This window comes from Coptis chinensis, chromosome 6, assembly GCF_015680905.1.
Source record: "Coptis chinensis isolate HL-2020 chromosome 6, ASM1568090v1, whole genome shotgun sequence".
NCBI lineage: Eukaryota > Viridiplantae > Streptophyta > Magnoliopsida > Ranunculales > Ranunculaceae > Coptis > Coptis chinensis.
The window spans coordinates 9807918-9832272 of NC_141461.1; the positions used below are offsets into that span (position 1 = coordinate 9807918).

Consider the following 24355-nt stretch of genomic DNA (forward strand, 5'->3'; position numbering starts at 1 on the left):
AAACCATTAAGTCGAAAGAGGGCTACCATTGGACACTACTTCGGACTGGATTGGGATACTTGGGAATGACTCCTTTTCAATTCAATGAAGCTAAGAAGTGGATCAAACAAGTACATAAGAATCTTTGAAACAATGGTATGACTTTGATTTTATATGCATCACAAATACTTGCATTTCAAAATATAAACACCAATATAAAGTGACAAACAAACTCTTTACAATTGTTTCATTAGGCTTTCATTTTTAGTTTGAGGCACACTAGAAAAATGTTTTTAGCCCCTTCTATATAGGAGAACATTTTTTTTTCAAAAATTGTATATAGGAGTTCCATAGCAACTTGTGTTATAGGAGTTCATTAAAATTAGTTTTAGTTGATGTGAAATGAGGTTTATAAGGTCATATACTTCTTATTACAAGAACTTAACTAATCATATACCAACTTTTAAGAGCAAATCAAAGATACCCAACTACTTTTTCAGCTAGTTTAAGCAATATAACAATTACCCATATCAATGGGTATGATAGAAAAAAGAATGGGTTATTGAAGTCGTTGCAGCTTTGGGGCTATTGGTTATCCTAGTTGTGGTACATGGGGTGTCTAGTTATCGAGCTTATTCCTCATTTTTCAGTGGGAAAGGGATGGTTCCGTGGTGAAGGCATTGAATGTTAGTAGCTCACGATAATGAATGGAAGTGATGGGGTGGATAGTTTGAAGAAATTTTGGGGACTATTGTTGACTCGGTGGATTATATTGGAATGAATACGCTAAGGAACCGTCCGAATGTGATTAGTCCTCATGTTCAACATATATGCTTGATGTTAATCCTTATTTGAAAAATGTTGTTATGCCTGTTGGTTTGGCTTTAACTAGTACATTGTTGGTTTGGTTGGTTATGCTGCCAGAGGGTTTTGAGGAAATTTCATAAGTATTCAATGCAAGGACCTGTCTTTGCATTGTTATATGGGAATTTATCTCAAGAACAAATTCCTTATGAAAAAAGCTTTTGGGGTGCCATGGAAGATCCATTCGATATCTTGTGACTTTCATGGCGTTCTCCTTGAATAGGCATGATGATTGCTCCAACCAACATTTGCATCTCGATCACATTGGACAAACTTCGGGCGGCGCGGCCGATCATTGCATTTGTCCGGTTTCTCCATCGGTGGAAAACAAACATATTTAGTAGTTTTTATCTACTCGAAAGATAGTAGCACTTGATCGAAAAAGATGCTAGCTCTTGACAAACTCTCATCCGTGGGCCTATTTACATTGGGATTGATGGCTTTAAAATTTGGCGGGCATAATGGTGTGGTACGTGTGCAATCTATTTTGATGTTGGTGGTATAGGAGGAGTTCCCATTATTTTTTTGCTGCTAGACATCCTAGGCAATGTGCTAAGTGGGTTGTCCATCATGCAGTTTTCAAAACCCTTTTCTTTGGGTGATACCATAAAAATTTGGATCGATAGAAGGTCAAGTGGTAGAAATGGGTCTTACTACTACATCATTATTGAATGCTGAAAAAATTTCCGGCATAGTTCCAAATTCATTATTTTCTAGTCAGGTCATTGTGAACAAATCTCGAGCGAATGGCATGCTATGGTAACCAAAATTCTTCTAAGGTTTGATAGTTTGGAAAAGGTTCCCCAGATCACGGATGAGATAAAGTCCATGCTAAAATCAAATTCAAAGATTTTCTTGGGGAAGGAGGTGCCTTATTGTTTCCTTTATGGAATAGAAACTTCATATCGAGTGACCCCTTGGATGCAATCTTAAATAGATGAGCAAAGTTGAGTTATATTCTACAGAATAAGATATTATACTTGAGGCAGTGTGGATTATTAAGAAACATGGCATGTCATTCGGTGCACAAGATCTGTCCTATCAGTAATTTGTTAATCGATAAAATCTTGTCATAGAAGTTAACAAATTGCTTCTAGATGTGTCTCTCCTTAGATGGGTGTGTGTTGCATGCTTGTTTTGGAACAAGCTGAAGTTAGCATCTTCACAATGTAAAAGTCAAAAGCAGGGGAGCATCAATGGCCAGTTTCTTTTTTTGGTGTACTTTAAACCCATGTTGGTTCGGCACCTTCATTATAAGGAGGCTTGCATTCTCATATTTCATTTTTGTTGCCTTTTACTAGAGTGCTAACAATGACTTTGTATTTTAAATTGCATATAGTGTATCACAAATTAAACTTGTTGACACTAGACCCTAAGCCTAAATCCTAAACCTCTACACACTAAACCCCTAAATCATACTAAAATTGGGGCCTAATAATAAACTTTAAACCCCGATAAACTAGACCCTAAGCTTCGAACCCTAAGAACCTATAGACACTAAACCCTAAGTGCATAAACCCTAAACCTTAAGACATGAATCCTAAACCCCTATAAACTAGACCTAAGCCTAAACACTAAACCTCTAGACACCTTAAACCCTAAACCAGCTCATTCATTGCATTTCATAATAGTTGAAAGAAGTTGAAACTACTAAATAATAAAATGCATTTTGTGAAAAATGCATATCATCGTCACATATACATTTTAAAATGCATTAGTATTTTAACGTTGGTGGTTTATATTTGTGCAATATGCATTTAAAAATGCAAAATAGGTGGTTATAATTGATTGTTTGTAAACTTTTCTAAAAAGATGCTCCCCCGACCCAATTTCTTGATTGTTAATCTGCCTTTGTTATTCTTCCCAGTCTAACTAAATGATTGAATTCTGAGAGAGAAAAAAAAGTGACCCGAGTTAGTTAACAAACATCGCGATGAAGAAGGCAAAAACTATGGCCTATTGATTAGCGATTCTTGGATTTCAAGTTTAGTTTATAATGTATGTGAATTTGAAAGTTTGGAATTACTGTAAATTGTTCCACTAGAAATTTGATTCCTACATCGATGCTTCTGACAAACACACAATTTGCTGTTATACTAGGGAATCTTTTGATCTATCTTTCTGACTTTATCATTGTTTATATAGGATCTGCTGCATTTCTTTTGCAATTAAAAGATAATTGTTGGCATTCTTGAATAATCTATAAGCTACCAACGATAGCTAGCTAATATACACAAAGAAGACAATTAACTCAATGAGAAAATATCCTACATTCCAATGCTACGTTAAAACTATACATGTTTACTTACAAATACCTACAAATATCAAGCAAATACTTTGAAAAGCTTCACATTTATTTTTCTTTATCTCAAAGACATCTAATTCAAACTATAAATCAAAAGTAATGGAGGTCAAAAACAAGCTATGCATTTCAAAATGATAAGCAACATGACAGAGCCATTACTAATCCCCAAACCCACTAAACACCCATAAATCCTAAACACTAAACCCTAAACCAACTAAATCCTAGACCCTAAACTCTAAACCTAGTAAACAATAAACCCTTCAGCGCCTAGACAATGCTCTACAATTCACATTTTTTGCTACACATTTTAAAATGAATTCATAGCTTCTTGTTGTGCATATAAAAACACTAAACCACATTTTAAAATGTGATTCCCAAATTTTGTAAATTTTTTAAAGCAAAGACTTCATAGCTTAACCCTAAAGCCCTAAAAACTTAACCTTAAACTACCTAATCAGTAAACCCAAAATCATTTACTTTGAACCCTACACCCTAAATACCTAAACCATATACTTCAATTCACAAATTTTGATATGCATTTGAAGATGCAAATTACAATATTTGCACTGCATTTTAAAATGCACTGTGCAGGTCTTGGTGCAAATAATTCGTAATTCAAAATTAACATCGTCAAGAGTAACCAAAATTTGACAACTCTCGTAATTTTCTTAAAGTATATGAACATAAACAAGAAACAAACTTTAATAATAAAATAATATAACACCAATCAATTGATATAACAAATCCCATATAGAAATAAATAGAACAAATAATACATAAATGTTAATAAATTGACTAAGATATTTCTACAGGACAAGTAGCACGATTATGATAAACCTTTTGATTGCACCTACTGCACTTGCGAAGCTTCCTAATTTTCGCACCCTTACTCTCTATTCTTTTGTTCCTTCTACGGGAGTTCTCCTAGTTTCAGGGGGCAAAATATGAGCACCTTTATTCACCTCTAGCGGCTTCTCATAATCAGGAACCGGCTCAATGGCATGTGAGTACGACTCACGAAATGCATTCACTAAAAAATAGGAATCACAGAACTTATAAACATTTTCACCAATCTCAAAATGCATTGTAAAGCATGCTTACAAGGGAACCCTTGAATAAGCCAACGTCCACAACTGCACCTAAAACAACTCAAATCAACACAGTGAGACCGCTCAGAGTGAACTTAAAACACAAAATCAGATGATTTTGTCACTTTCCATGTCCGACCTACAATAATGTTCTGAGCCAACACCTTCTCCATTTTAGGACACAGCTTAGAACTCCATCCCCTACATTTTTCGCGACGCTTAGACATCATATCCATAATCTTAATACGAATTTTATCAACCATTGATGTAACCGGCATGTATCGTTCAGCAGTGATCCAAGAATTGAAACATTCAGCAATATTCGAACACATCTATCTGTACCTTATTCAAAAAGAAAATTTTACCAATAAATAATTAAATTAGATAATTAAAAAAAATAAGAAACAAAATCAAATAGTAGAATATTAAAATGTACCCAAATAGCAATACTTAACATGATTAAGTAGTATAAAAAACAGAATTACAATAATAGAAATAAGTACCTATTTCCCGATAAATATGCATTAGCCCAATTCTCAAATGGCACATCATCATTCAAATAATTATAAACTCCACTGCTAATAACAAGTCTCAAAACCTCCATGGCTTTCACAAATTCATAATGAGTTGCAGCATAAGCACAATCTGTAAACAACTTCTTAATGTAGGAACGCCTTGTATCCATGCTTGAGACTTTTGATACTTCATTCTTTTTTAGATGATAAAGGCAGAAACTATGGTATGAATCAAGAAAAACCTTTGGGATATATGTAACCAGCCCATGATGCCTATCAGAAAAAAAAAAAAAAAAAAAAAAAAAAAAAAAAAAAAAATGTAATTCTCCTTTGAGGCTTAAACAACCTTCTTCAAATTCTCTAAAACCACTCCCAATTTAATGCTCATTCTCTCTGAAACTACTATTACAAAGGCCAATGGAAATATCCCTAAGTTAAGAATTGAAATACTTAGTAGCAATCATTTAAGTAACAACACAAAAAAAAAAAGTAAATAATTTGATGCTCAAATATTAAAGCAAAATCACATACTATTTAACTAAAACATCTATAAAATGAATTTTGAACATACCTTGATCAGCATTTTTCGATGTTGCTGATAACAAACAACCCTTGTATTTCGCCTTCAAAAAAGTGTCATCCGAGCAAACCATAGGACGGCAATAATTAAACCCATGAATACATGCCTCAAATGATATAAAAAGTCTAGCAAATTGGCGTGTATTCTTGTCCAACTCCAACTGAATATGACTACCAGGGTTGGTTCTCTGTAAAGCATCAGTATACCATTCCAACAGTGTATAAGAAAAAGCATCATCCCCATATACCTCCTTCATAGCCAATTCTTTACCTGTGTATGCATAATAATAAGTCAAATCCAATCCATAATCTCTTTTGAATTCTTTTATTATGTCTTTGGGTTTCAACAACGGGTTGTCCTTCACTTGATCAATAATAATACTCTTCGCAAGTTGACTCGTCATCCTAGGATTCAATGAATCCTTAAAACTAGCACCACATGTATGATTAGGTTCCATTTTAGTAATTTCAAATAATTGGGTAATCTTAAACCTCGCAGTTGCACGAATTCTCCAAGGACACCCCATCTCCATATAGTTACCACAAACCGCCGTCACTAAATAGGGGTTATTCTTTCTCAGCTTGTAAACAAATCCTTTCTCATTGCAATATTTCAATAAAATATTTCTAAATTCAACCACACCACCAAAAAACTTTTGTCCAACCCCAGTAATCAATGTTGCCCACAAACTAGATTTCAAAGGTTTGCATATTTCTGGAGTTGGTGCAAACAACATGCTACAATTCTCAACCTCATCACAAATCAAATTTTGAATTGAGTCATCCAAACCAACAAAAATCTTAAAAGAGGAAATTCCTTTTGCACAAAGAAATAAAGCTAATGATTAACTCTGAATCAGTATCAATTGAAGATTTTTTCTCATCACGAATAAAATAAAGCTTACAAGCCAATGGGGTAACATCTCTCCATTTATCATATATGTTATGCTTTTAGTCGCTAAGCTCAGAGAATCCAACCCAATACGAATAAGTGTATCATACAGATATGATATCATAGCAAAAACATGATTATCCTTTTGAATTGCATGTGTATCATTTGTATATGAAATCAAAGACAACTCAGTATTTTCCATTTCAACTGCACGGAAAAAAACGTTCTTATTATGTCTGTATGAAATATGAGTGAATTAACAATTCAAAACAATTCCATTTCAACACAATATGCACTTATATGAAATATGAGTGAATAACAATATAATGCATTTTAAATTGAGAAAAGAGTCTGACCTTATTATATCGGAGTACTGGCAGAATTTATGAACACTGAGATTGTAGAAGAAATAAATTAGAAATAAAAAGAAGGAATTTAAGTGAAGAATATGAATCAGAGAAACTGTGAAGTAGTTAGTTTTTTTTTTTTTCCTATGAAAAACAGTTAAAGGGTAAAAAAGAGAAGACGGAAAAGTCTGAAAAAAAAGGTTTCGCGGGTCTAGGGTCATATCCCCAAATTCGATTTTTTTTAAAAAATAACGATTTTTAGTAATGAAAATAACCAAAATGGTATTAAAACCCAAAAATAATACTTCCAGGTCTTTAAAACTAATTTTATTTTTTTCTTGAATTTTCTTGAATTTCGAATCGCCTACCAGACGACCAGAATGATAATGACAAGGAAACTTGTCTTGGTTTATAGAGCTTACGCACACTTAGCATGACAACCTTAAAAGTTATTGTAAGTGTATCCAAATCCCATTTGCTCAGAAATTTTAAGCCTTTTCTTTCGGAGTCGTAAACAAACTTCATGAGCCTGATATCAAAAGCCATCGTGCCGAAGACACGGATAATTAATTTATACAGGTCTTAAGTCTTAACTAAGAAAAAACAGGTGTACAATAGCATTCCACATGCCTACTATCACACAAACAAAAAAAAATAGTAGTAGGTAGAACTAGGAACTTCTCTCTAAAATGGTGCAGTTAGAGCCTACTGTAAAGTATATGCCTTCCGTCAAAAATGTAAAGCCAACTTGTTTGAGTTGCACAACTGCCAAGCAATCCACGCACATACTACTTGAGCCCATTTAACAGCTCGTAGTTACCAAAAAAAACAGCTCGTAGACGCCTAGACTATTCTGGTGTGGCTATTGCAGCGGCCATACAGACCACTATAGGGTATTAACAAAGTCATCGGAGGATGCAAATGCAAATTTACCATTCCTCAATTTGTTGGCACCTAAATCCTGTCAGTTCATGGTTTCAAGTTCATGTCTTACTAGTTCTATAACTGATTTGTGGTTCTGGTTCCAAGAAGGGAATGGTGCATATCGATTACTAGTTCTATAACTGATTTGTGGTTCTGGTTCCAAGAAGGGAATGGTGCATATCGATTGGTAGGCTTGAGTGCTTGGCACAAGATGAGTCTTGCACTTATATTGCTGCCGAAGCAGCCTCGGCAGCGGTCAAGCGCAAAATTTTCCGCTACATACAATGAATATGTGCATAGAAATTATTAATTATAAGAGTTGCTTCGAAGTTCGGATACAATGCTGAATTGCTGATATTGGTTTAGAGAACTGATTTCTTTCTATTAATTTAAATGAAATATATACCGGTGAAGGGCTTATTTATGGTACAGCTGCGGGCCATACATGGGTAGGCAATACATCATCCTTCATCGGACTTTATTCGATCAAATAACAAATAGAATGAAGAATTATATAAAAAAAATTACAAAGCTTTGACCACGAACAAGGATTATCTCAGAGCAAATCCTCCACTCTACTTTCCTAGGCCGAGTCCTGCACTTACAAACAGCTATCAGGAGATATAGCACCCACTTTGTTTTATATACTGGTATGCATGTCAGGATTCTATGTACACATACACAATTCTGGCCATTAGTACCTTCTAATGAAATCGAAATTTTTGCAATATTCTGAGTACACCCATATAAAATAATTACTACAAATTCTGGAAAAAAAGAAACGTATGTACTTACAAATTCCTACAGGGAGCTACTAAATACATACATGAACATTCTATGCACTAACAAATGTCTATGAGACTATGAGAAGCTTTACCTCTCCGTGTTGGAAGGCTGATTTCCTCCAAATGCCATGTTAGTGTCACAAAACTGAGATCATGTCGTGGACCTTATCATTGTTGATAGACCACGCCCAATGGGAACTTCGGGATGTACACTATCCGATTCTAACTCTTCCAAGGATTCTGGATAGTAGAAACAAATGCATAGATGAGAATGGGTTCAGGAAAAGCCCAATCAAATTCGACACTAGTGGAAAAGAGGGAAAAAAAATTGCCACAAAAGAGAGAACGAACAAATAATGTTTCACATTTCAAGCAGATCAAGTCACCCAGATCATTTTCCATAAGTGCAACTGTATCTCAAACTTAAGAGAGGTCCAGGATGCTATGTGTATAAGACCTTGTCTATTTATCGCTTATATAGGATTAGTAAACTGAGAGAAACAGCTCACCGCTGTGCACTCGAATTTTACTCTACATAAAACTACACCCTACAATCCTTGCTTGTATTTGATAATTTCAAATAGCAAATACCAAGCCCAATCAGCTGAATATATGATGGCAATTGGTGATAGATTACCCGAATTTGGTAGATGAATGGATCGTGCAATGTACTAGCCCTGTTCGTTAACAATAACAATTTTCAAGATATTAAGGGGAAGTTTGTTTTTTGCTACTTATAAGTGCTTACTAATTATTCTCAATGTAAGTGGTGGACCACTTCTTTTTTTCGAGTGTTTGTTTTTCAGCTACTTATAAATAGTAGACCCTTTATTTTGGTATATTTTGCTACTTATAAGTGCCAAAAGCCCAAAAGTGTAAGTAGGAAAACTTGACTTACAGAAACTTATAAGTAGTAAGCACTTAAGTAGCAGAAAAACAAATTGCTAAAATTTAACATCTCTTGAAATAAGTGGGAGAAATTAAGTCAAATTTGGGTGACTTTTGTAAGATTACCAAAATTTGAAGTGGCTGGTTTTAAGTTCAGACTTCAGAACAATTTCACTCAGTTCACCAAACATTCATTCGAACTTTCAGTTCAGTCAGTTCAACATTCATATATTGAATTCAGAACTCAAAGTTTTATCCAATGATGGCTAAGCTAAAGAGATGCAACTCTGTAGCTGTTAGTGGAAACAGGCCTGCCTGAGACCCGGCGACTCCAATGCATGAAAACAAAGAATCCTCATCTACCTTCAAGAATTCATAAGCAAGGTATACATCCTCGATTGTAGCAACTTCGTAAAGTAAAGGCATTTCTTTAATGCACGCTATATCCTGGTATAAGTGCACAAACGTGTTTTCAAACAGATCAGTGACAATAAGTATGGCAGGCAAACTAAATTTTATACTTTCTTCATTTTACAATCTATGCTACTAAGCTACTAGATGCCAGCTAGTTTAGTCGGTAGAGTTTGTGGGAATAACAAAGGCAAAGGGGGGAGCACAAAGGATGGATGGTTGAAGTGGAGGTCGACTGATAAACTCCAATCAAGTTGAGAAAGCAAGTTTTGTAAAGATGATAGCAACAATGGAGGATAAGTTTTAGCAACCAAGAAACACGTCCACAGACTTGGGTAGCAGAGATGAGATGTTGATGGAGTGGAGTACATCGGAGATAGCCCCAATAGGTGATCAACCAAGAATAAGTAGAGCTAGGATTCGCTCGTGAACATAGACAAATAAATCTCCAAGTGAAGTCAAATTATGCTTGACGATTCTAAAAGAGTAAGGACCAACCTACCAAAGAGATGACCAGAAGGGATAGTTGAGATCGTGAGAGATATAACATTACCACAATAAACATAATTGAGTGGATGAAAAGGTTCAGGCCTAGAATATAAACTATAAAGTAAGTGGCGTCTGAGCCTCATCAAGTAGATTATATCTTTCAATCGATGGATTGTCCTTAGAACAGTGCAAAACATGATATACAAATAAACACAGATAGCAAAGAGCATTGAATATCTCCTATACCTTCCTTGGAACAGAAGTGGCCTGTAAGTGAGAGAGTAATCCAAGCCAATAAGCGTTTGACTTGGTTTCAGCTTCATGTCTCATCAGACGAGTTCGTTTCGCCTGCAACATTTGCAAGAGAAGCACTGTGAGAGTACATCTCTATTGATATAAGGACCAAAAGACCTAGCGGATTCAAACACAATGCTCAACGATTAGAAAACAAAATTTTGATCAGTCCTTAATTTGGATGCTACCATCCCCTACAGAACTGAAACTAGCATCACATAAGGAATGGAGAAAAAACTTCCCGAGTGGATGGAGAAAAACTAACCCTGTCCAATTCCCTCTGGGTGATCTTGTTGCTATGCAGACCTCTAAGAACGTTCTTGCACGCATCAACAGATTTGTAGACCTGAAATTAAGACCAGGCCTTAGAAATAGTAGTGAAGTGAAAAAAGAAAAATGGAAATGGGTATAATATAACAATGTTATGAATTGCAATAAGTGCAAACCTTGGCAGGAGTTGATGTTACCGATACCACATACCACCCAAGCTTCAGCCTATCAAACAGGCTCAATTCAAAGGACACATCATACGTTAATCCTAAAGAATCTCGAACTGTCGTAAAACAGCCTGCATGAAAGCAAAACAAGGCATTTTAAATAATCAACAGTAATAATAAACCACAGGGGCTTGCGTAACTTGTTCCAAAGAAGTTTTTGACAATAATTACAGTTCCTGCACATTTATACAGTTCCAATGAATTGGGGAAAGAATACAAAAAGAGAAAAAGAAAAAGAAAATTCATACAACCATATTCAAATGTTGTGAAAAGATAAGGACAATTAATTCTACTTTGTCATTTTCAATTGCAATTTGTTTATTATGAAACAGCAGAGAAGATTTCTAAAAAGCAATTTGTAAAAACATCTCTGTCACCCTAACTGGATGCTGATAAAATGACAGACTAAAGGAAGTTCACTTCATATTTCTCTCAATTGAAACAGTAAAGAATATGTTCTAACTTCAATACGCTTCCACAGGACTAAACAAATACTCTCGTTGTAGTCTTACAAGGCAGTGTTGGTATAATTAGTACTTTCAGTAGCTAAACGTAAGCTACATAAAGTAAAAGAATCACCAAAAGGTTTGAATAGCTGAATCTAATGAGAAAATGTTCTAGAACTTACACTTCTTAACCATCTTGCTCCTGTTATAGTTGTTGTCAGCCTTGCAACCTTTGATCATGCCTTGCAGCGAATGTACGATTTGACAAACTTAGGGAGGGCATTGGCATTGAGGAGAAGGACAGAGTAAAAGCAGAGACATTGTCTTCGGTTGCATTAAGATGTGTCCATTACATGCCCCAGCGTCGGCCTTCAATGAGCACAGTGGTGAAGATGCTCGAGGAGGAGAATCCCACGCTCAAATTCCGAGTCATGAGCAGCAAAGCAGAGAGCAATCTTTAATCTTCAATTTATTTTGTGGAACATGTCCGGAAATATTTCAAATCCTGATTTCTTAGGTTCGGCAGTTACCGTAAGAGTAGTAACAGTACACCCTTCTCTTCCAGAATCACTATGATCCAACTCAATAGCCGTAAAAGGTGGATTTGAGCTCTGTTTGAGATATCAATCAGTACACGTTAAACATAAGATATTGCAGTTTCTTCCTATACCGAATTAAACACAAATAGTACAGCACCTCTTAGACCTTCCCAACTAACCCTTTTATCATTGAGTAGGAAAGTGTCCAGAAAATACTTCTTAAGAAAACACTAAATATTCAGTCTCCTTCATTTAGGATACTAGGATAGCAATCAGACCCTAGAAGAAAAGCATGTGGTTATGAATTTTGTTACGTTTCACTTGTATGTATTAAACTCTGAAGTTCCAATGATGATGCAACACTATTAAAGTCTATTAACAAAAAAAGATGACCATGTACATCAGAGTGACGATCATACTTTAAGAACAGAGTCTGTGGCCCAGGTTAACTCAAAACAGAGTCTTGTTTATTTCCTTAAGAAAACGTTTTAATGAGAAATCCATTTTCAGCAGATATAAGCCCTCAACAGTTACATCCATAGCATCCCCATTGGCACCCAGTTTGTGCGTGTGTGGCGTTTGCACTCCGCACGGACCGTGTATAAATAAGTACTCATGTTGGACAGGAACCAATAATTAAGGATGAAGACTTTGAACAATCAAAAAGAAAGTAACTAGAGATGTCTGAATAATAACAAAGACTAGCTTAAACTGTTACGGATTGCATTGTGCACGGAGCAATAACATCAATGGGCAACCAAGCACAAAAACAGAAAATCATGTATGATACAAGAATGCACCTTATATCTTGTGTTAATCCGAAATGCAAAGCTGAAAGGAATATTCTCTTCATCAAAACAGTGCGCCAAGTCTCCATATGATTGGACCTTATTCACGGAACCTGCAGAATATTCTCAACAAATAAGGCAAATAACAGATTCTAAATCACTTCCAGTCTTACACATGTTCCGTAAGTGATAAGTTTAAATTCACGCAAGGCTATCAACACTCATCAAGGATTTTTTTTTTTTTTTTTTTTTTTTTTGAGGAATAAAACAATAACAATCAAGCCAATGAAGTGTAAGGAGGTCAAGTGATTCCCCACTAACAATTTGAACCCTGTGCCCAGGCTAAGCTGTGTCCTAACTTCTCGTATCAAGAGAATGCACATAATTAACCTTTCCAGAATAATTAAGGAACTACTCATTACAAAACAGCTTACTAGCAGTATTAGATAAATTTACAGTTTTCTAACATATTTAATAAAACCAAAGAAAAGAAAATCAGTGATTTCTCTTTCATAACATCAGTACAACATTGAAGTTAGGTTTCTCATTCTCTAAACTCAATACTGATAACCAGTCGAAAATTATGTAAATCCATTGTCTACTTTTCGGACTATTACGCAATTTTCTTATCCGCTGAACATAGCGTTAAGTCTGCCTCACCTCGGCATATGCCTCAAGGAGGCATCCGGATCATTTCAGAAATCAGTAAACTCTTCCAACACTACCATACCCATTACTTTCCCTAAATTAATTTCAAATATTGATGTAGTAAATTAGGCATCTTTGATACTAATACCTTGGTTTCAAGACCGCAAACATATTAGCTTAGACATATAAACCTTCAATGGAATAGTTTGGCAACACGTACACATCAAATAGGTTCAAAGTACTTGGAGAGACATCAAACATGTACCCCAACTGCATGCAGGATATACTATCTCAAAAAAGAAAAAGTAGTACACAGAAATTGATTCTCTTCATACCTTGCAGAACATATTGATGGAATTTTTTTGAAGCAACTCATGCTGGAAGATCTGTGGGGATTATAAGCCTCACCAAATCCCTTCATTTTTGTAAATTTCCAGATAAACCCAATGGCAGTTTTGGAACAAGAAAGTTCGTCATGGCACCAAATGCACTGGGAGTGGGTACTGGGGCTTTCCCACTTTCTATGCCTGTTCGTCCGGAGTCCGGACACAGCCTGCATGATACAACTTAGATTTTCAGTGATATCCTATAAATTTTCAGTAATATCCTATAAAGATCACTGCAACATACAAACATAACCATAATCACAAGCAGATATCTAGTTTAAACTAGTTGAACAAAAGAAATCCCCCACTATGTATAAGTAATCCATACTTCGATTTGATAAACTGTTTTGGTAATGTTGTCAATATCCCCACTATGTATAAGGTAGCATTTGCTGTCATGAAATTAAGTAATCCCACTTCTTAATTTCTTCTTCTAATCCAATCGATTTGAATCTTCTACTCAGATTGTTTTCCAAATCCTGATTTCCGCAAGTTGAAACCTTAGTCCCACATCGGGTGCTTGAATGTGTTTCTGACACTAAATAAGTCAATTTGTCACAGTAAGTTTCGCCGAGCTGGGTAGCGCCTGCTTGTAACCTTAGTGGGGCATCAAATTTGATGGATTGTTAGGGGCGTGGGCCTATTAAGCGCGTAGTGATTCGACCCTGTATTTGCCGGGCCCACCCGAAAGGGGGCATTTACTGTGATGTACGAAATCTCTTAGGCTATGCAGCGAGATGGGCACCTCGGTCCTAATTAAACAGTCAACATTTTTATTTGTTGAATTACTAATACATTCAATAATGATCTACTACTCTTGTTGCCCCTTATTATCCTGCCCACACTCCATAAGTTTTTAGATCTACCATATCATAAATTAGATCCAAAGGTTAGGATTACTTTTGGGAGGCCCACACTGTCCTTTTTATTAGATAGATAAAATTATATTCTTTATAGCTTTTATAATCAAATGAATTATTGTGAATTGTTAGATATGTTTTTATTCTCAAGCACTCTCTCCCATCTATAAAAATCAAATTTGCAAATCCAACCGGTAAAAAAATGGGTTAAAAGTTCAATTTCGTAAACAATATATATATATATATATATATATATATATATATATATATATATATATATATATATATATATATATATATATATATATATCCCCGCTCACGGACGGACATCCGTAAAACGGACTTAACAAAAAAAGTGAAATTTCACGAAATATACTCACGAAGGGTTTTAGAAAACCCCAAACCTCGCGCCTATTCCTTCTCCCATATCTTCATTCATGACTCTCTCTCCTATTCTCTCTCAATATTACCGACTCTCTCCTCCTTGTACTCTCTCTTTTATAAAAGGGTTTCTCTTTTCTCTCTTTCTCATCTTATAAGCCTAAACAAAAAAAAATCGAATCGGCTTTACACATACAAGCTTTCTTAATCTCGATTACATGTAAGTTTAGTTTTTTTTTTGCTAACATCAATATCCATTGTTGCATCTTCAAAGAAACCAACCGCTCATCATTGTTTGCATGTACTTGCTTTAGTAGTTACCGGTTTAAAGTTCACACATTAGTGGGTCTTTATGGGTTATGCCAAGATAGCTTGGTTACATTGTTCAATATTGAAAACAGTGAAGAACAAAAAGTTGTCAATGCTTAGAATAACTAGCTAGCTACCGGTTTTATTGATTTAATTGTGAATTGTTTGATTTAATTCTTCACGTAGTGCTATATCTTTTATTTGAACTCAACTAGGATATAACATTTTAATTTACAAAATCAAAAGAGAGTAATTGTATCAACTAATAAAGGATGATTAAGTTTAAGTGTTGAGGAGATTGACACCATGAAACAACAATGAAAAAAAAAATTCTTCCGAGCTAGGTGGATAGGTCCCCGTATATCTGAAAATGTGTCGGTGCTATATTTGTGTTTTAAAGATTAGCTCTAGTATGTCAGGAGTAACAACTACAAGTCTCTTCCCCACCATGGCTCACGTATTAAAACTTGCCAACATCATTGCCCCTTGGTAGAATTTTGGGTTCCGTAGTCACCTTCTCAAGTGTCTGTCTTCATGGTATGGTGCACAAGATAAGATCCCCACACACACACACTAACTAAAATACTTTTTTGGTTGAGTTGGTTATTCCTTAGTAATATTTAGTGTCATATAATTTTAATCATTTTGAAGTGTTACTAGTACTGTATTTATTTATACTATCAAGTATCGTAATTAAAAATACATATATATTGTTTAACGTTGCATAGCGCTTATTTGAACTTGTGTTTGATATACCTTCTTATTTTCTTTTCTTTTTTCAGGTTACATTGAGATGGAAGATGAGGATTTCGAAATTGAGAGTGAGAGTGTAGATGGGAAACCTAATAAGGTTTACAATCCCCAAGTATCAAATGATGCCAAACCTAAAATAGGACAAGAGTTTGACTCACTTGATGATGTCTACAGTTTCTACAATAATTATGCCAAAGTCGCTGGATTTAGTGTTCGTAGTTGGTCTGATAGGAAGAAATATGGTGAATGTGTAAGAAATAAATACGTGTGTTACAAGCAAGGAAAAAGTTCAGAAATAGCGGACATTGATATGAAAAGGCGTCGGGGCAATATAAAAGAAGATTGTAAAGCAAAAGTTGTTGTGGTGAAAAACTCTGGTACATTTGTTGTTAGTTTATTCGTTGAAGGGCAGTCTCACCCATTGTCGACCACGCGTAGAGTACATCTTCTAAGATCTCACCGTGGTGCTTCTCGTACCCAAAAATGCTTAACGCAACAACTTGGCATGGTAAACATACCACAACATCAACAGTTCAGTCTTCTTAGAGTTCAGTCCGGAGGGATAGAAAATATTGGTTTTATACAAAAAGATTTAAATAACCAGGAAAGGGACAAGTGTAAAGAAATGAAAGGCAATGATGGAGAAATGTTTCACAAGTTTTTAAAATTGGAACAAGGGAGGAATCCTTCTTTCACTTTTAAAATTGAGACAAACGATGAACAGAGAATTACTCGATATTTTTGGGCTGATGCGACGTCAAGACAAGCATACAAATTTTATGGTGATGTTGTTATCTTTGATACGACGTACAACACTAATAGGTATGGATTGATTCATGCACCGCTATTTGGGGTTAATAATCATGGTCAGACAGTTGTTTTTGCTTGTTCATTTTTATGTGATGAGACCATAGAATCATTTGTTTGGTTGTTCAACCAATTTTTAGAAGCTATGCCGGTGGCGGATCCTCCAAAGATGATTATTACAGATCAAGATCCAGCAATGACAAAAGCCATTTCTCAAACTCTTCCAACTACTTTTCACAGGTTTTTTCTATTTTTTTTTTATATGTAATTAATTTGCAAAAGTTTTTTTTTTTTTTTTTTTACTTTTTTTTTCGATAGTCCTTCGATCGAGTCCAAAGATTACTTTCTTCCCGAAATCATGTCGGTGTGAATGAGTAGGCCGATATCTGTGAGCATATGGGGGAGGAGTCAGAACTCGATGTCGATGACCGAGTGAATCAAAATTTACCTGTCCGGAATGACGGGATGGGGAGTAGTCAGGAGTCCAAGCTCCATGTCTTAAATCTGTCCTTCTGGTTGAATGATGATCATGAGTCCGGACTCCATGTCCGGACTTTGTCCTTCTGGGTGAATGATGATCATGAGTCCGGACTCTGTCCTTATGGTATTATGGCGAGAATCCAAACCTAGTCTGTCCCATACATTGGATTGTGCTGGAGGAACTGGTTCTCGCCTATCATCAGTAGCATTTCGATTCCTTCGCGGTGCTGATGAATGTTGTTCAGAACTATCTGGAGAGGGAATTCTAGGCCTTTTCCCCCTAGCATTCCGGAGTCTTTCATTCTCTGCAGTAAGCCTCAGGATTTCTGATTGGAGTTCATCCGGATTGGTTTGAACTTGTTGCGGATGGCATGAAGATTCCTAAACATCCTTGACAACATTTTGTGGGATGTTACTGGCGTGTGTGGCATTGACAGGAATCATTCTACGCTAAGTAGATCGTTGGTAGACTACATGATGTTGTTAGCCATTTTGGCCATTGGTTTGTGATCTGGTTTGTGCTCTTCCCATTGGTGTGGATTTGAAAAGCACAGACGGCGCCAAATGTTTGGACTAGAAATTCCCAAACACAGTTAGGGTTGTGAAGAGTGGATTGATTGACCAAAAGAAATGAGACTGAACCTTAGAAGGTTGCCTACGTACCCCAGTCCGGAAACAGGGATCAAGTCTCAGCAGTTTTTGTTTGCGTAGTTCTGAAAGTGAGAGCAGACTCTTATAAGAAAGATTCGGATCCCAAGATCCGGATCCCACTCTAACCCCCAAATCTCTGAAGATTTTGGTTTATCTTCTTTTTTCCTTCTCTGTCCCCGTTAACCAGACTGTGCCTATTTTCTTTCTTAAACCTGTGCCCACTTGTAAATATTTGGATCTGGACCAAGTTCGGAATCATGTTGGGTTGAATCCAGAATGTTGGGCCAGAGTCCGGAAAGGTGATGAGCCGGATCCGAGTCTGGAAACACACCGAAGGTGGGGCCCAAACATCACCTGTGCTAGATGCACCTGTAAATATTTTGGATCTCGGACCAAGTCCGAATCATGTTGGGTTGAATCCAGAATGTTGGGCCAGAGTCCGGAAAGGTGATGGGCCGGATCCGAGTCTAGGAACACACCGAAGGTGGGGCCCAAACAAAGGCTAAAGAATTTCTAGAGGCGCTTAATCTTTTTTGTGAAATAACTGGACAAGAGATTAACTATATATGAAAAATTAGGTATTCATTTTAGCAAAAATGTTCACCCTGAACTTGCATCATGCACCATGAAATCTCTAAACATGAGGTCCATTGTCATTGGAGAAAAATATCTTGGCTCACCTTTGTTCCTGGGCCAACCAAAATCACATATTTTTAATGAGATCTTCTTTAAGGTAAACACAAGAATTGCTGGTTGGAAAAGTAAATTACTTTCACAAGCAACAGAATTGTTATGATTAAATCTATATCATCTGCCATCCCTTCATTTCACATGTCCACTTTCATGCTACCATCTCACATCACATCCACAATTAATGGGTTGCAAAGAGACTTTTGGTGGGGGTACAAACAAGGATAAAGCTCATCCCCTTTATCTCAAAAGTTGGAGATTCATTTGCCTATCTAAAAAATCAGGGGGTTTGGGTATAAGAGATATGTCTATTAATAATCATACACATATGAGTAGAATAATTTGGTAGGTTATAACTAATCCTAATTCCTTCCTTTGCGAAAGGTAAGTATTTCCACAATACTAATGTTGTTCATTCTACTATAAAACATGGAGCATCTTGGTTTTGGTATGGGTTTCAAAAATATATTAAATCTATTATGGTTAACTCTATTTGGAAAATAGGCTTAGGTCTGATTATTGACATATGGAAAGATCTTTGGATCCTAGGCATACATGAAGGAAAAGTTCCTGCTTCAAACATTGTTAATCCGTCTTATAATACTGTTTCTGACCTTATAAATCCTTGTACTCGAACTTGGAAAGTGGATATCCTTAATCAGCTTTTTGACACTAATACTAGCATGCATATACAAAATATTTTCCTATCTAGAAGACATTTACAAGACACTCTTAAGTGGAATAATACTAGGAAAGGTGAACATAGTGTAAAATCGATGTATCACGTTCTTAGTGATCAATCTCCCATGCCTCCAAACAGAACAAATCTTTGTTTCTGGCAAAATGATAACCAACCTAGAGCTACTCTCTTTGCGTGGAAGTGTTATAACAATATGATCCCTACTAGAGACCATCTAGCCCAAATCATTTATGTTACTGATAAAACTTGTCTGTTATGTGGTTTGAATGTTGAAACCATACATTACTTGCTTCTAAGTTGTTCATTCACACAGTCTCTATGGTATGCTACTCCTTGGCAGTTCAGACTAACTCATTTTGAGCATTTGCAGGTTACTTTATGGATTGATATGTGGTTCAATCCACCAAAACACTGGCCAATAGAGAAATATATATGGAAGAAATTTTGTTTATTTTTTTACTGGGCAATTTCGTTAGAAAGATGTGATGTATATCATAAAAATAGGAAACCTTGTTCTTTAAACTAAATATTCAGTTAAATAAATTTTTTGAAGGAGAAAAAGAAAATACTAACTTGCAGGTTCAACATCAGCAGGAGTCAAGCCATATCAATTGGACACCACCTTACAGAAATTGTTTTAAGCTTAATGTGGATGCAAGCTTTACAAAACTTGATTTGACTGCTACTTATGGGTTTGTACTAAGAGATTCAAAGGGATTCTTTATTGGTGCAAGAGCATTCAGAGATAGAGCTACCAATTCAGAACAAGCAGAGTGCAAAGGACTACTTAAAGCCTTGGAATGGTGCAAGCAGTTCAACTGCCCAGAACTAAATGTGGAGATGGACGCTCAAACCGCTATTAACTACCTAAACCGGCTTCATTCTAGTCTCTCCTGGAACTCTATGTTAATATTAGATGATGCACTAAGTATTATGTCCACTTTTGGGACTGTTTCATACAACTGTGTACCTAAAACTGCTAACAAGGTAACACACCAGATTGCTTTTTTTGGACCTTCTCTCCCTAACTTTGTGGAATGGTTAGTAACACCTCCACCATGGCTTATGGACACTCTTGAAAAGGAGAGATCCTATGTAATCTTTTGACATGTAAAGGTTCTAATATATATATATATATATATATATATATATATATACAACCCGGCTCCTAAAAGGACCTTAAATAAAATACACACAACTTCACCTACAAAATGATTTAAACCCTAATCTTTTTTGCATATGATCTACTAACTATAAAGAACATTTCTGCAAAAATTCAACTCGTTTGATATCCTCTAACTTAGATAAAATAGCTTTCCACTTTTGAATATATATATATATATATATATATATATATATATATATATATATATATATATATATATAAAGGTCCAGAAATGTCTAGTTTTTGCAATCATCTTTTGTCAGTGTTAAAAATTGTCAAACGAGTTGAATTTTTGTAGAGATGTTCTTTAAAGTTAGTAGATCATATGCACAAAAGATTAGGGTTTAAATCATTTTGTAGGTGAAGCTGTGGGTATTTTAGATTTGGTACTTATTTAATGTCCTTATTTAAGGTCCTTTTAGGAGCCGGGCTGTATATATATGTGTGTGTGTGCTTGCTAATGATTATAAAAATATATATATATATATATATATATATATATATATATACCATCGAGTCCACCCAGTCAGGTTTCTGTTTGTACTATACTCATTTAGGCATTCAGCTGTTTTAACTCAACAGGATGCATGAACCTTGAAGTCGTGGCCAATCGATATTAAGTTCACTTATTTAATCATTATATACTTGGAATTATTGTAGGGTCCTCCAGGGATTTATCCAAGGATATTTGGTCATGAGGCTATCGGGTAATTTCGGAACACCATCAAGTGTTTCAGTTAAATTATATTTGACTAGCCAAAAGTGCATGTGCTTTACACGTGATTGATTATATGTACCGATGAAACTCAAATTGTCTATAAACTTCTAATTAAACAAAAGTTTATATAAAAAATTATTCCAATTGCATTTTCAGTTTTGCCTCGTTTTAAGATATGTTTAAAAAGCTTCTACAATGCCTTCGGCCGAAAATAATGAACCAAGTATAACAATTGCAAAGAAAGAAAATGGCCACGTTACTCTCACTTAATGTAAGAAGCCAGCATTACATATAATTTTGTACTAAATTTTTTAACAATCGATTAGAAAAAAACAGGACCAATGCGTTCAATTTGATACCAATGCTTCGACAACCTTCAATCTCATCAATAATCTCTCATCTTATCTACAACCTTCACCATCTCAACTTCAAATTACCACTAAGCTTTAAAACTATCACTATAAATCCATGTTCAACTTACAACGACATCAATTTCAACCCTGTCAAAGTGCCAAAAGAAGCAATTCAATGAAGGTCACTAATAAAACATTTTACTACAAATAATAAATAATGTTCAAAAAATTAAGAAGATAAAAGGTTCACACATTATACTCATCATAAATGAACCCTAACTACAGTATAACGTTACAGTGCCAAACATCAATATGGAAAACATTATTGCAAAAATCTAATGTGTGTTTAAGGCGTTCCATAGCTTTACCATCGACTATGAAGGCTTTCTTTTGATGTTTTTGTGTCTGTAGAGCATGCACGTACCAATTGTATACCAACAAACATTCAATCGATTAGATGATGAATTGTAAACAAACAACGCTTTAAATTAAACAAATAGAACTACTACAAATTTCATGAACAATAAACAACTCAAGTTAGTAAACATGCGCTGCTAAGTGCAAAACTATAACGCTAGCAGTGTTAGATGAAGGCATCAAAGCATAGCCATCTGACCTTCAACAACTTTTTAGCATTAGTATTGGCATCGACATTGGACTCTCTGACATATAACTTGAGACATTTTCTTTTAAAAAAATGGCAAATTTGTAGTAGTTCTATTTCAAAAATGCTCTTATGTGGACTTCCCGTAGAAAATAAAATCTGGACCTCACAAATTCACGTGACCTACTCTTTCTCTATTCTCTCTCTCTCTCTCTCCACTTTTTACTACTACTTTTCTCATGCTCTCTCTCCTCTCTGATCCCAGTAGTACGAATGTTTCTTCATTCTGAAATAAAATTTCATATTGGTGCATTGAGCGATAATGGCGTTTAAAGATGCTAAATACTTCACTATTGTATATTGTTGTCTTTAATTATAATGCTTTCTTAAAGTATCTTTATAGATTTAAGCGTTAAGTTTTAGTGCATATGATCATCACTTAATATCCTGTGTTTTATTTTGTTAAGTTTGAGGCTCTTCGTGGTTGTGCATTGGCATGTGATACACCATGTCAGGATATACATGGTGTTTGGAATAAGTCTCCCATCCGATTCATCAACTCTTACTCAGGGTGATGGTGGTGGTGGTGGTGCAAAAACCACTACTCATTGGGGATCCATAGTTAACATGAGGGATTAAGAGAAGGCGTTAGGGTGGGAAATAATTACACTTATGAATTCCTCAGATACCCACGATTCTCGCTCAAACCTAGTCTTGGACAAAAAAGGTGATAGCAACCAAATGAAGTGCAATAAACGTAGCAAGGCTTAAAGTAGCAAGCGAGAAAATCCTTTATGCTTGTATTTTTAAAATACGTTTTTATTTATTTATTAATTAATTAAATTATTTATTTAAAAATCGGCTGGATTGGATTTTGGATACGCGGGCCTGGTTTTTGGGCCCGAGTCTGTGTTGGGCTTGGGTTTCGAACCCAAGTATATAAACACATTTTTCTAGAGAATAGGGTTTTAAAGATAATAAAAAAAAAAATTGAGGCAGAGCTAGAAACCCGTTTGCTGGAGCGTGGAGCGCGACGACTCGGACTCGGAGAAATTCGTCGAGCGGTTAGTTAAGGTGAGTAGTTACGTTTTTCTTTTTCATCGAAACTAGAGTGTTATGTGTGAACAAAACATTTTACTTGTCGAGTGTGTCGACCGGTTTTCCACAGATTATTTAGTTTTTCGATATCCGTTAGTTTTATTTTGAACTGGAAGCTATGAACAAAGTTCATGGAGGCGTACGCCCATGAATTGTACCGCCATTAGATTATGTTGATTTGTTTTGATGTGGGTTTAGAATCGCTTTGTTGAAGATCCGTTCAAGCTCTTGAATGAGACGTTAATGGCGTCGGATCGCCGCTTGATTGTTTTAAATTTGTCTATTTGAATGGGTTGTTGGTGTTGGGATTATGAGGATTGATTGAGGGGATGATGGGCTGTCGAATGAGGGTTGTAATGGGAGCTGCCGAAGCTCCGATGAAACTCTGTTAATGGCGGTCGACAGTAAATCGCCCACTGGCATTCAAACTTTGCTGTTGGTTTATGTCGATCGGTTGTTGTTTGAATGGGATTCGGTGTAGTGTGTGTTTGGGTACGGTAGAGTGGCCTGTTAAAGCTTGAAGGAAGCCATTAATGGCGGTGCGATTTTAGATCTAGATTTGGAGAAGATGGTGGATTTAAGAGTTGGGATTTTTGGCTTTGTTAATGTTGTGGGGGTTTTTCCCCTGAGTATTTTCGATCTGGTTTGGAAGAGTGGAGATTAGAGGTAGTGGTGGCCGGATTTTTGTTGGTGGTGGAGAAGATGAACAGTACTTTCTCTTGGGCTTGGGCCTTAGCTGTTTGGTTGGGCCAAAAGCTCTAATTTTATGTGGGCCAGTTCTATTTATTTGGTTGGGCCCGATTTTAAGTTATCTTTGGACCAGTTTAATTAAGTTTAGTTTTCGAGCCGAACTCAGTTGTGTTTTGGGCCTGCTCAAGATAAGTTTTGGGCTCGTTTAATATTGCTTTCGGTCATGACTTAAAATGGATCTGCCGATCTCTCTAAATGTTTAAACTTTCGGGTTCTAAGGTTTGGGCTTGGCCAGTTGGGTCCGGACTATGACCTTGGTCATGAGCCCATGAGCCATGCACCTTTGACCTTAGCCATGAACCATGGCTATGACCCTGAACCTGTCGAACACGGAAACGACAGTTTGACTTTGACAATGATGAATTGACTTTG

At 35.9% G+C, this 24355-nt stretch overlaps 1 long non-coding RNA gene and 1 pseudogene across 1 annotated transcript; one reads left to right on the forward strand and one right to left on the reverse strand.

Annotated features, from left to right (window-relative positions):
- Positions 1 to 809: 809 nt before the first annotated feature.
- On the forward strand, positions 810 to 1891 carry LOC147491359 (mechanosensitive ion channel protein 1, mitochondrial pseudogene; annotated as a pseudogene).
- An 11476-nt stretch (positions 1892 to 13367) lies between these two features.
- On the reverse strand, positions 13368 to 14433 carry LOC147491360 (uncharacterized). The gene is made up of 2 exons (XR_015198898.1): positions 13993 to 14433; positions 13368 to 13831 (listed from the first exon to the last, which is right to left on the reverse strand). It is a non-coding gene; the product is annotated as an uncharacterized LOC147491360 (long non-coding RNA).
- Positions 14434 to 24355: the final 9922 nt, after the last annotated feature.